The sequence below is a fragment of the Haemaphysalis longicornis genome, unplaced genomic scaffold, assembly GCF_048455015.1.
Source record: "Haemaphysalis longicornis isolate Haplotype H1 unplaced genomic scaffold, Haemaphysalis longicornis Haplotype H1 scaffold_15, whole genome shotgun sequence".
NCBI classification, from domain to species: domain Eukaryota; kingdom Metazoa; phylum Arthropoda; class Arachnida; order Ixodida; family Ixodidae; genus Haemaphysalis; species Haemaphysalis longicornis.
Genome location: NW_027526257.1, coordinates 15,593,698 through 15,605,896, shown reverse-complemented (window position 1 = coordinate 15,605,896; position 12,199 = coordinate 15,593,698).

The following is a 12,199-nucleotide window of genomic DNA, read 5'->3' as shown; positions in this document are numbered from 1 at the left end:
ATGCCGATGCCGTAAGTGTATTTGTTTAAAACTCTCTGGCACGTGCAAAGGTTGAAATTGATTTGTAATTTATTATTCTGAAGCCTTACTGTTGAACCTTTCTGGGAAGCATCTCCATGTACAAAGTAAGCCTTTTACATGGTTATCTCAGCCTAACATTTTGTCTTTCCTCGGCTAAACTAAATGGCCAAAATGGCACTAAATATCATAAGTACGTTCGACCGAAACAAACTGCTTATCAAATGAAGGTGAATTTTTCAGCCAAAATCCTTCGGTGCCTCATTCTGCAAAAAAAAAAGCGCTGCGGTTGTTGCTGTATTTCTCCGGTTAAGGAAATGACCGTCGCAGTAATAGGTGGAGAACTTGGGTGATGCGATCCAATTTGAACACTGGTATACACAGTAGAAGCCCATCGCTTCAATAAGTGTGCGATATCAAGTGTTTCAAGCTTAGAACAGTAGTTCCTCCCTTCATAGCAAATACGCGCTTGGGATATTGACGAGGAATTATGAGCTGTGAGGGACAATGCGCTCAAGAATTAAGACGTTAAAGCAGCAGAAAAATCCACGTCGCGTAACACCTGGATGTGATGACGCGTGAGAAGAACACGCGTAGATTAGTCACGCAGAAATATTATTCTAGTGCATAGGAAGGCAAAACAGAAAGAACTCACTCAACTCGATCACATTTTTTTTCATTCACGCTGTACTCAATGAAACTCAGATTCAAGAAGCTCGTCTGTTCTCAAAATCACTCGTACTCACTCATCAAATACTCATTTGTAATCATACTCACTTGTACTCAAACTCATTTGCCCTCACACGCATTCGTACTCAATCCGTACTCATGAGTACTGAATCTGTACTCATGAGTACTCAATTTGTATTATAGTGAAGCTGTGGCCTATGTGTAATTCTACTTGCTGACCTTAGTCGCGCCGTAGAACGAAGAAACAAAAACGAAGAAAGAAATGCATACACGGTGGAGCACAAAAGGAGGAGCTTTTATTCCCGCCAAAAAAAGAGGAAATGAAAGGAAAGAGAACAACGTAATTGTGACGTTCCTTCGAACAAGTTGTTAAATAAGCATCGCAACGCTTTTCCATTTAACGTACGTAAGGAGGGTTACGTTTTCCCTAAGATTTTTTCGAGAAGAAAAAAAGTCCTCTTGGACGGTTGTAAAAGCAAAAAATATTTCCTCATGGAAGCGAAGCGCAAGTATACATAGGCTAACTATATATGGATACGACGGCCACTAAACGTGGCTTGCTTGCTTGCCTTCGGTTGTGGCGGCGGAAGCAACCTCGCCGGTGGCACCCCCTCCTCTCGGGCTTCTGTGTCCATGCCTTCGGCGGCCACCATTTGCCGGTAGAACATAGCTCGCTCCCATCCGGCCGGCATCCAAGTGGGAAGGGGAAACAGCGAGTCGCCCACGCTCTGTTTTGCCGGCAGAGATAAGATGCAGTGCCTCAGGCTATATATCGGGCTTTCGAAAGTTGTCCTCTATGGTATAGCCACCACGACGATGCTCGCATATACAATACGGAACACATTGAGCATGCCTAGTTTCAAACGATTCATGGTTACGATTTCGCAAAAACAAACCAGAGCTAGGAAGAAACCACGACTAGCGCAATCTAACAACTAAATTGTGTTGCTGTACATACGAATCTCCGCAACATCACGAAAAACGTTTTACAACATGCGTAGGACTGAAGCCCTCAGATACAAGATGACAGCAGCGACATTTCATCCAACGAAGCCATGCATGGGTGACTGACACACCTGTCTTTGTACCAATATACGTATAACACTTTCACAGACTCACTCGAAGTTCGATTATTATGCGAAAGCAAAACTTTTCAATGAGAAGTGGTGTGCACCCACACTCCTTACAATGCGTTGCTGAGTCAGTCAAAGGGCATCTTTTCGTCCTCGATCCATTGTTCTCTTAATCTTATATTAAGGCACCTTCCAGTTTGTCCAAGGTTTACGTGCCTGTATGGCAAGGGTATCTTGTACCCCACATTTTTGTACATTCAACTAAGCGAAGCTTCTGACTAACAGTGCAGTCTTTTCTGACTATCTTTCCGCACTAATTCCTGCTAGACTATAGGACAGACACTAACTCCTCTTTTTTTGCCAAGAAAGCCACTTCACGGTTCACTGCCACGTTTTTAGTCTGTGAGAAAATATGTACTAGTGACACCTTGGAGCGTCTTTCTGCGTGTCTTCCTTTTACTCTTGCTTCCTCCTCATGCTTAAGCTTTGTTCAACAGAGCTAAATAAATATTCATGGCAAATTGAATGCCTGCAAACTTTGCTTCCGCCCTGCGTTGTTAAAGTGCTTCGTCCTCTGGCCCCTTGGCGTGAGGAGCTTCGCTATCTGCTTTCTTTTTAGGCTTTTGTTTACCGTCGTTCAACCTACAACGCCTTCGCCACTTCTCATTACCTTTTGCTACAGCCATGGTTAGGCGCATGCCTTAGAGTGCCTTGCTCTTCAAAAACACGTAGAGCCTCGGGAGATTCTATTTGAGGACATAAAAAAAATGTACAAACATAACTTACTACAGCCATGCTGCAATATCATGGTTCGGGTGCTCCGCGTGCGTTGATTGAAGGAGCGCTAGTTAGGTGACCCAAAGCCGAATTCCCAGCAGTTCTCCGCATGCTCTGTCTTCCCCTTATGATGCTTTCAACCATCATTTTCTTGAGAATGTCCACAATTACGCTAGTCTAGTCACCGATCGAAATGTATTCCCGAGACTCCTAAGCAATGCCTTTCCGCAACCCAGTGTTGCGGCAGTTGCTTTCGTAGCTTTCGTGTTATTTGTAAACTTGCACTTATGCCAAATATAAACAACGTATTGTCCCTGCAACGGACACTATCGAGCCAGGTGATATGAAGTAATCATGTCCAAATTTTCTAGTTGTTGAGCTGTAGTGAAAGCAATTGATTTTGCAGTACATTTTTGCACCCGGAAAAATAAATGACCATACAACTTGGTAAATGTAAAGATATCTGTCTTAACGCTAACGGGATCTTTACACTAAACAAGCCGGACACACTCACCAGGCGAGATTCGTTCATGAACACAATGGCGAACACCGGGATGAAGCTGAGGTGCATGATGTCCAGCCACACCATGATGGCGTAGATCCACGTGGAGTACTTGTCCCGTTGGGGAGGTCTCACGGCCACTTCGGCGTAGAACAGTGACTAGAAAAAAGATCAGATAAAAAGAAGCAGAGTCCTTCAATATAGCTGTGTATATTCTTTTACAGAAGAACCGTATATTATTAGCGCTCACTTTCGAATATTGCTCCAAATGGTGCAACAGCAGACCCCATGCGCCTCCAGGATACGCCGTTCTGGCTTAAGCCTCGGAGCAAGAAAATGAAACGATGGGAAGCTTTACTTCGTGTGGCAGATTACTTCACAGGTACTTGCTGCACGTTACGCGAGCAGGTTAAGCTAGTGACAGCAGGTTTAGGGATAAACTTCGCGGAAGCAGCGATCAGCATTACCGCTGGTTACGAATACCAGGAATGTCCATTGACTGGACGTGGGTGCTATGATATGGTTCGCCATCGCAGCTGCGAAACTTCGTAGTCCGTGTGTGAATTCATCGTCACGTCATCTGGTCGCTCGCTCGCGAGAAACACAATAACCCTTTTGCCTCATCAAAAAATCAAAGCCGCTTCGTCTATCGAATAAAAATGGTTGAAACACGAAGCTTTGTTTCCCCTCAAATAGAGTAGAATCGAAGTCCAATCTCGTGAGGCATTCTTGCGATGTCGTCTGCCGATGACAGCAACCGGCGGTGCACTGACTTGTGTCCTGATACAGTAAATATGTGTACCTGCATCTAACGCCGAACCGCCCTGCGACAAAGCAAACTTTTCCACGTGCTCTATTGAAGATGACGATCGTGATGGCCTTGAAGCGTTTCGCACGTGCACACTCGGCGGGATTGACCAGGGATACCTTGTTGACTGTGCTCATGCGCTTGATGTGCCTTTGTGTAAACCTATTCCGTAAGTTTTTGGACTTAGACATTTGACTTTGAAGACACTGCCTTTCGACCAGACAAAACTACGCGTTTCAACGGTCTTTACCTTAACCCACGATCATCATCATCGTAAGTTAAACTTTTATATCCTTCAGTGCGTGCGATTGGTAAAGGGTCGCCATCAGACAGGCAAAGGAAGCTTCGCTTGAAACTGCATCCATCGCGTCGGGATGGCGCTGTCAGATACACACAGTTTGCATAACGTGAGTGACCCGGAATCGATTACAATCACCGGACGCGCCTTTTAAAAACGATAGTCTTTCTTGGGCTACTTAAACCCAGGAATTTTGGTCTGTCTGTATGTCTGTCCATCTGTCTGTCTGTGACTCGATTCAGCCCCCCGACCAAAGTAATTAAATGCCTGCGCCATAGTCTTATAGAGTCACAGCTAAATGTGCCCGTCTAAGGCCGGTGTACTATCATACTTGTCAATATTGTTGAAGAACAACAAGACATTACGCATATATACGAAAACAAATTAATACAGAAGTGATATTTGCAGCGTTCCTTTAAAAAAATCGTACATGTTTGATTTTGGCGACAATAAATACTTGATCAACTGAAGAAAAAAATATCACTCCACCGTCGCCTGCTGTATCCCGCGCCATATAGCTTATGGCGGCATTGAAGTAATCAATTTGCAAGATTTACGACAGGTTCCACTAGATAGCTTCCATGTTCTGCTTGGAACGCACGTGGACTAGGGAAACGCGGTTCTATAGACCCTTTGCAAAATGTCCAAATCGTTGGCGGAAAAGCAGCAAGCCACTCTGGCAACACTGTGCACCCGCTGCTCCGCCATTAGAAAGGGAGCGAAAAGGCTGCGAGCACAGAGTTTCTATGGAGTAGCTACCGTCCATCTTCCACGTAACTGCATACGCGTCCCGCGAAGTGGTGTTTCCCACTGCAGGATGGGAAAATAATTTTGCCGCCCTTCCTTCAATAGCACATTCAGGATTTTTATTCTTCGAGGTCGACCACTGAAAGGTCCTACGAGTACGAGAGATCATACGTCAGTGTGGAGTCCATCTTCAGTGTTGACAAACAGCAGCAAGCAAAGGTAGGATTTGTTGCTAATAAAGAATAGCCTTAGCGCTGCCTCCTTATTTGGTTGTCGAGTTTTAATTGTGTTTATTCGATGCGCCCTTGCCCCGTGGTAGCGGCGGCTGGCCGCTATGAACGGGCTATGAAGGGTCCGTATCTAGTGAGCGCTCACTTTGCGTATGTTCAAACTTTTAAAACTATTCGCGAAAATGACCAAAGCATGCATAATGAATCTGATTTTGATGCCTCTGCTAGAGGTCATGTTTGCTATTCACCGCCTCTGTACTTGCGGTGCTTAATTTTTCCGTCGGTGAATGCGGTGCTAATACGGGAGCGATAGGTCGCACGCGTGCGTCAGCAGCGAGCAGAAGCAGTCGACCTTGAGAGGAACTCAGAGGAAGGGACAAACACAGAAGAAATAGGAGAAAAAAGGGGTACGTCTCGACTCGCCCCAGACGAGCCGTTGTGCAGCGGGATAGATTAGAGGAAGTGATTTGACCAGCGTTAATCTTCGAAAGGTAGCGCAAAACACCACTTTAGGAGAGAAATATGACTACGGCGATGGGGCAACAGACTCGTGGGGCAACAGACTCGAGAAGCCGTAGACGAAAACGTGCAACCGCAACTACGTTGCTACGACCTGCTTCCTTTCTAATGGCGTCGTCGCGTTCACCGTCAGTGTTACCACCACTGAATTCTCAGTGTTGTCCGCCTTTTTGCAAATGGTCTATAAACGTTGAAGTTGGGCGCTTCGATTCACACGTGTCTTCGCCGTACGGCAGCGTTGGCATCGAGACACCCGGTTTGGAGCAGTGGTACGCGGGAAATTTAAAATGATTTAAGCAAACATTTGGCGTCTTTACCTTGGGAGGAGCGCGACGCAACAGGAACAACATGAGAGGTGAGCGGGAAAGCGAAGGGAGGCATTTACTTAGCAAAAGTCGACAAAGACTATCGTCATTTGATGACATTTGCAACGAAAGGAGCAGATACGCGGCCAATTTTTTTCTTGGGGCGCTTGTGCAAAGTTGGCATTCCTGTGGTAAGTTTTGCCACGCGCTCGACGACATCTGCGAGGGAGAGAAAGCTTTGTTCTATTATGTTTTTGATATGTGGATTAAGCACGATGTCGGTATGCCATGGAAGCTCAGTCCCTTTTTATACACTCCGACAACAGGTCTTTTTAAAGGCATTGATCCAATAGTAATCGGGCGAACAGGTATTCCATGTGGGCGAAAAATGTTACTAGATATTTCTGCTTTTTTTATTTAGAGTTAAACGTATGGTCAAAAACATCGTAACGCGCCTGTGACATTTTTGTGTGAATTGCCAATGCACGCACCGCTGGCGAAACCACGCACAGTGTTTTTAAGGCCACGTTTAAATGCCCTCAGCCGGAGACAAGAAATTGGAAGTAGTTTACTGCGAGAAGGCGGACATACGTTTCCACGTAATTTGAAGAAAGAGGGCACATTAACAATCTTCTGCAAAATTTCAGAGGAAAGGATAATTGTGCCCGCTAAGGTTCAATGATTCTTGACTGGTCTCCCCATTTGTTGAGACAGCTGCCATCAAAGTTTACGATATTTCATTTTAGAGGTCAGGATTACCCTACCTCCCTAATCTAGCGACCGTTTTTATTCATATGCTGTTACGCAATTCGTATCAAATACGCAGTACATATAGCGACTTCTTCGCGACTCTTGTGGGTGCAAGACCGTCGCGACAACAATCACAGCGGATAGAACCGAAGTGATGAATAAGTGTTGTGACTTAAGAGGCAAATGTTCAAAATTTGTCATAACACCCACACTGTATATCTTCCTTTTTTATATCTTTGTACAGCCTTGTTTCTTTTGGCAAATGCTCACTAACCAATTTAATTCCAGTGTATTGTTGTAGTACTTCTTTATAAAAGCGGCTTATAAACCGCATCACAAAATGGAGTATGTTAAACCTGTTCTGCCCTATTGATAACAAGAACCGGTATTTTCGCCGTAAAGTCATGACAGGAACCGTCCTTAAGAATTGGAACGTCAAAGTGTCACTGCTGGTCTGTATCGGAAAACGTAGCCACTACTGGCCTACATATAGGTCTCCGTGTCAGTATGACTAGCGTGGCTTTGATAGATTTTGCGTCGCGCTTGAGATCATGATAAAGTGAAATAATGACTGAACTCAATTTTTTTCTGTGTTCCCTGATGCATCTTGCTTTTCTGGACAAAATGTTACATCATCTTAGAGTCGCCCACCTTCGTAATTGTCATTCATTTGAGGCTTTCTGAAGGATGAAATCTTCGGCTAGTAACCTGATATGCGCCAGTATGCTTATCCAGCTATATTCATTCGTTGCAACTAAAATTTTAATTTCTAAGCTCTGTGCCTAATTGTCTGCACCGTTTGTTTTTCGTCCCGTATGGTTGCAGCCGTAAGTTAGTTTCTTCAACCACCTGTACCCTCCCTTCGCGTTGCCATATTCGGTTCCAACGTACGCACAAAGCAGGAACTTTGGGTGGAACGGAGAGCATGAATTAAACATGCTGATATGTTGCGCCCTACCTTTGCGTCTACATAAAACATACCAGATTAAAAGAATGCACTGAATTGAGCGAAGCGAGTATTTTGCAGTGAAAAAGGAATCAGGTAGGAAAAATGTTGGCACTCCAGGGGTTGGAACCACGCCTTTTGTATCCCAACCCGTGAATGCAATCTGAAATCCCCTGGTAGAACAGCACGATATCTTAGCAGTTTGCCGAAAGAACACAAGGAGTGAACCACTAGGTTACTCTGGACGCGCAGAGAAAGTGCTTGGATTGTACGAGTCTGTGAAAGGGATGTAGCCGCCGTGCTTTAACCAGGCACAACTACTCCTTCATTCAAGGCTTTCTGAGCGAACATCAGTTATAACATACTCCCTCGTCTGCGCGTCGGCCTTTCCGCTCATCGAGATAGCTCACGTTTGAAAATAAAATGCCAGTATGACAAAGTAACTAGTGCCAAGGTAATGAATTCTGATACTGAACTCCGATGATTCCGAGTGGATCCACTACCGACTGTATTAAACGTGCCAAAGCGGTCGTTACTATTTATGAATGAAAGGATGGTATATAAAAAAACAGAAACCTTTGGATATCAAAATCTCGTAGAAATGGAACAAGGTTCTTATGGAGGCAAGTCGTAGTTGGGGCTCGCGCAGCCCCAAGCATGAAGTGTAGGTAGCTTGGGACTTCGGAATAAAATGTGCAGCTCGGCTCAACCAGAAATAAATCAAATTGAGGTGATGAGGGTACAATTCGGCAAATATTGGTGTAAATGCGCTCCAAAAAGATGTGTGCAATGGAAACGTGAAATAATATTTCCCCCTATTGGCAACCTTGAGCTTTCCCATGCATTTTGCAGCACTGTAAAGTAGAACGGAGGTATATATCTAAATTAGGCTAAACCCATTTGTTAAAAAACGTCTACGGTGTGTCTCTCTCCTATCTGGACTCTAAGACGACAGAATACTTCACCACACTCGAAAGATTGTTCCAGAAAGCCTGCACTGAAATTTAGACGCAAGGCTCTAAAAGTTAAGCTTCATTTAATACGTGCGAATGGGCGGCAATTCACAAGCTGCTTTCCCGCGGGTAAACTCCCGTCAAAAGACGTAACTTTTGTGATTGGGGGCATGACAACGGAACTAGACACTTTGTAAAGTTCTCTAGTACGGTTGGCTTAAGTGTTGGATTTTAATGTATTTGAAATTTTAAGAAAAAAGTCATTGTTTTGCAACGATACGCTGATTACGAGGAGCCCACGGGGAAATTAGTGTGGAAAATAGCGCGGTTCGGAGGCGAAAGTTAAAATTTCCAAGCACTCTGCATATTTCTGAGCGGCTTTCTCCTAAAAGCATCCCAGAATTTTAAACAGAAGGAAATAGCAAATCACGCGTTTTTTTTCAGATGTGCTCGGAGGGGCACAATTGGCCGGAATTGTGGATATTCTTGTAAGATTTCTTTTGGGTGCCAGAAGGAATTTCTATGCCTAAGCCATACGGCGCCACTGCCTTCGCCAATTTGTTTACATACGCTGCAGAAAAATTTTCGGAAGAACGTGCAAAAGGGCGAACACCTGACCGCTCTATGCAACCCTAAATCCTCACTGATGGCATCAAAGTTTTACGCCGAATACAATTGTATGCAGGTTTGTTCTGCTGTATCTTTCGGGTAAGGCTTCGGGTGACGACAGCACCGTTTAGCGGTGCTGTCGTCACTTTCCCATTGCGCCTGCGCGATTTTCAAAAAGCGTCCAGAAGCATGCACCTTTCCTTGTAAAACTGCTCCTATGTAGCAATGAGCATTTGTGTGGAAGCAATGATGGAAGGCATTTTTATAATGCACCTGTGGTAGTACTGAAAAGAACTGCTTCATAAGCTTCAGTGGCAGCACTCGCTCACTCCCAACTGTTGTGCGAGGCATATTTCTACGGTTAGGTTATCAACAGAACTGAAGCAGTAGTACTGCAATGAGTCTCTGAGGGGGAGCGCGTGGTCCAAAAATTCAACTAAACCAAATACCAGCCCGGGGAAGTCGAGCGCCTCACTTCAGTTTGTCTTGAGTGAAAATAACCCGTAGACTTGTACTCACAATCACAGCCACCGGAATGAGAGCGGCCCAGCAGATCTTCACGAACATGCTGCACTCGAGCTCGGTCATCATGTTGGAAATGATGTCGAGCCGACGCATGCCTGTAAGAAATTGAGGCATGGACATGAGGGGAGGTAGTCGAACTCATTCAAAATACTGCTAGTGCTCTATTCGAATAAATCACTGGCAGACACAAATGTTTTTTAGGGGACAGCGTTGCTAAATGCTTTGGCGCTATCCAACACCAAAGGCCCAATTAGGCGGGAGACAGCATAAAATCGTGCAGGAAAAATAGACGAGCGAAGATTTCTAAAAAGGCACCATTACTGTGTAACAAGAAAACAAGAAACTCGATGTTGAACAAAAATTTCGCGAGTTTGCGCGACACGGCGCCCTATCACCATGCGTGCACGTACTACGTGCACGCGTACGTGCGTCGTTGCACTAAACTGCTGCAACATCTCCGTGAACTTGCTGCAAGAAATCATTATAAAAGGAATTCATTACTATTTACAAATAAGCAGCTCGGAGGACGTTTTTGAGCAGTATTGGGAGCCTTATATGAATGTATGAAGAACCTATAACGCCCGTTAAAAAAATACTTCCGTAAAATCTTAAAGGGACAGACAACCGATTTTTGTCGAGTATATATTCTCTATTCCAAATGAAAGGGCATCACTTAAAGCACCTTGACGAGGAACGGTTTTGCTGATAACGCCCTAGAACTTTTTAAATCGAATTTTGTGATCTACGAGCCGTATGTGTCCCTCCCAAAACTAATGCTGGCAACCATGACATAGAGTAGCTCGGCAACATACTTTTGTCTGTATGCGAAATAAAAAACAATATTTAAAAACTTGTTCCCAGCTAAAAAAGTTTCAATCGCAGGCTTTCCTGTTCCTTTAGTGTTTTCTTAATGCAACAGTCTATTTTGCACGAATGCGCCATCTGTTGGGATAGACGATAGGTAGAATCTGGTTTCACGTTGTGGAGGCGGGAAGTTCGATTCTCCCCGGGCGCGACTTTTTTTTTCTTTTTTTTAAGCTGCCGTTGGCGTATTTGGAAACTGAAATCAAATATTTTGGCAGAACAAACGCCTGTGACTCAGGCAGAATCGTCAAAACTCCTTCACTGGGTCTGTTTACTGAACGCTGCCGTTGATTCTGGGCATGGAGGCTCAGTTAGCCACACTGAGAGCAACCCAGCGGCGGCGGGCGGCGTGTCTAAAAAAATTTCAAAATAATGCTAAAAAATACATATACAATTTCAGTTCGTACAAATACTTGTGTTAAAAGGTCTCCAATACGTAAATAAACATTTAGGCAGTTACAGTAGCTGCTAGGTTTGCAGGTCACGTGACAGGGACACATATTGTAGTGCCAAGTTTCGACACTACGAACCGCCACCCTTCCGTTTTCAGGAAGTTTGCTGCCAAATTAAAATTATTTCCGCCAGTTTGTTTAGAAATCGCTTGTGGTTACCGGGCTATATAAAACGCTGGCTTTCATATGAGCTAGAGAACATATACGCGACAAAAATCGGTTGTCTGTCCCTTTAAGTTTAAGGTGACACATACCTAACGCATTTAAGATAGTCTTTCCTGCTTTATAGAGATGCATTTCTGGTAGAACAGTTTTAAGGAAATGTTCGGAGCCTGATGTATGTTATGAAGGCCTACATAAAGTTTTCATCGAAGAATATCAACGTCTCTATCAAGGTAAATGAGGACCTATACCAAGCAGCCAGTCGGCTTCCATGCAGCACTGAAATAATTTGGTGGTCTCATATTAAAATATGAAAGCCCCAAGGCATTTTTTTCTCCTTGTAATTTTTATGTGTTGCAAAAATGTGACGCAATAAGCGTTCCAGACGGATAGACGGCTGCTTCACCGAGTATACATACATTGCTTACGCACCTTATAGTTACACTAGCCCGAAATAATCATGTGGCTGGTATTCGCTGCACCGCACCCGCTAAATTGCCCAGTCCAAATAAAAACGGTATTCGCCCCAAACGGACAACTCACCACAAAATTGCAGCATAACGACACATTCCAGAAACAGCACGAAAAAGCGCAGGTTCTGATCGTGGCGGTGGACGAAGATGGCCGCGATGCTGGCACCACCCTGGGAAAACATGACGATTAACCAGTAGAGCTTAAGAGTCTCTTGCGCTAACGTTGGTGGACCTCTTGAGAGGCACTTCTGCATTGGTGATGAGTATTTATGCTTCTGCTACCCTAGGTGTTCACGACACGATCTGTTTCGATGTACCAATAGATGTGCTTTCTATATCTACGTAATGGCGAAGCCACTGATAAGAAAAATGTGGAAAGGGGCCCTCCTGTGACGAAGCTACAGCGATACTGCGAGGGGCGTCGTGTAATTGAGGCTTACAAATTGAAGGACCAAATACAACCTGGTTACTCTTTAAAAACCTCGGTTTTCGAAACAG